The sequence below is a fragment of the Aplysia californica genome, unplaced genomic scaffold (assembly GCF_000002075.1).
Source record: "Aplysia californica isolate F4 #8 unplaced genomic scaffold, AplCal3.0 scaffold00238, whole genome shotgun sequence".
Taxonomy (NCBI): Eukaryota; Metazoa; Mollusca; class Gastropoda; order Aplysiida; family Aplysiidae; genus Aplysia; species Aplysia californica.
The window spans coordinates 296,805-299,166 of record NW_004797508.1 but is presented as its reverse complement, the minus strand read 5'-3'; positions in this window follow the sequence as shown (position 1 = coordinate 299,166).

Below are 2,362 nucleotides of genomic sequence, written 5' to 3'. Positions count from 1 at the left end.
TCAAAGGCCCAGCCGGTGGGATCAAGGATCGCTTATCCGATCGGCAAGCAGTGGTCAAAACTTCACACCTCTCAGCTGCTATCCTGTCTGATAATGACATGCGTCAGTCTTAGTCTTACGTACCGGTATCCAATTAACACCAGTGCTTGCCTTTCATAGGATCACTGTTTGACCTATTAAAAACAGAAAGGTTTGAGCATCTCATTTGCTTCCACCCTTAGCCCCACCCACCAATGCCACCCCTCACTGCCATCGTTGTAACAACGATTCGGAGAACTCTTTTCTCGGCTGGTCGTACGATCAGGGCGGTAGGCATTGGTCAATCTAATTTCACACCTCTGGCTTCTGGCTACCAAGGAAAGTTTCCGTAGTGGCTCGCTGCTGAGCACTCTCACGGGCAGTCGTGAGATTTCACACCCACACTACACTGACCATCTGCATCGCTCAGGGATCACATGATGGGGTAATATCTACCCCCAAATTGCACCCCTACTCCGACTCCCCTTCCTCGCCCAGCGGCATGGCCATAGCGTTGTTCAGAGCCCAAACTTGCGAGTTTCGTTTCAAATCAGGGCTGAGCGGGCAAAGCATTTTCCGTCTTAGACAGGTGAAACCCTCTGAAGGGAGCGGATTTTTCTTTCCGTTTCCGCGTTGAACAGGTTTCCGTTTTATACAGGTAATTAAAGAGGAATATATCAAGTGGGGAGCGGGGAGATTCCGTTAAGACAGGTTTCCGTTTTACACAGGTTTCCGTTAAGGCAGGTTCGACTGTACATGCCACTTGTAGATACCCCTCTAAAAGTTAACAGCCTTCTAAATTAGGAGTTTTAGAATTTAACGTCTACATGTTGTTGTTGTTTTGTTTTGTTTTTATGTTTAAGTTGTATTTGAGATCGTGGTCTCGTATTTGAGTTTGAAGGTTCGAATGTTTATGATAGTGAAAAAAATCCGGTTTGGCATAAGGCCTGTACTTTCTGAAAATGATAATCCAGATGCGGAGCGTTTTACTCACCAGGGACGCAACGAAATATTTTTAAATGAAAAAAGTTCCAGAACAAAACAAAAAAGTCATTAACGATTTTGACCTTTTTTAGGCAGATGTTCCCTGCGCTCCTACACTATAAGATCATTAAGGAAGCGGTCTTCTGACCCTGTTTTTAGGGCCAACCCAGGCTGAGATGGATAAAAAAAATATCCCAGCAAAAAGACCAAGCTAAACAATAGAAAAAATTCCCCACTCGGGAATCGAACTCAACCGGGCCCACTATATCTGACGTTTGACTTTTTTTGGTGACAGCGGACATAGACAAAAATTGTGTTATAGGCCTAATAATATATGTATTATTATAAATATATCGACCCGTACAAGACAATAACCACCCGTACAGCCACTTTCCTCCGATCCCCTTCCCCTCCCCTACTTGTATTTTTTCTACATATGGCATTTCCTTAAAAGAAAAAAAGATAACTTGTGCAGCGCTACCGCGACCACGGCATCTATATCAAATTATTATTTTATCAACTAGATCTAACATCTCTAAAAGACTGTCTAATATTGGCGCCCAAAATCTTTCTTCATTGCCCGACACGTTGCCATGCCCATTGCACACTGCCAATCGAGGTCAGTCGAACTGAGTCGGGGCCAGAGAATTCGTAGATTTCTGTGGTCGGGGCGAGCGTGATTTTCCCCTCTTGAAGCAGTAAAAGCTATGATCATGGCACAGTATTATTCGACCGAATTTTATTGAATGCGATTGTGACCTTCAAGAACAAACGTGTTTGTTTTTCAATTACGCGAGTCGAACGAACGATCAGATAGTCTACGGTTTGCGCGCGGGATGCTGTGATGGACAGTGCAGGCAGATTTGGAGCCGCTGACACTACTGTTAGATCGAGAATTCTATCTCTATGTTTCCCATGTCTGTAGGATTTAAGAATTTCTCAACTCAATAACGACGATATGCGGCAATCGACACTTGGAGCCGTTAAATTATGAGAGGAGATGAATAATATGTTGTAAAAGACAAGATACAATGGCACCATACACCTGTCAAAGTTTTGTACCCACATATATTTAAATATTCTGGTCAAATCTGACTCAACAAGGAAAGGGAGGGTATATTCCCAGAGTGCACTGAAGCCGCCATTAATCGACCCGATCCGACTAGATCCGATCCTCAAAATTTCAGTTGGCAATTGGCCTACCCTATATACACAATACGGAAATACCTGTTCAAATATATTATTCAAATATTCTATTATTAGCATGCACCTCAGATAAATTTTTAATTTATACGATAACTCGTTTGAGAGGGCAATAACTTAACTGAAGCGGCTACCTCCCGCCCCCTGTTGTTTTTTT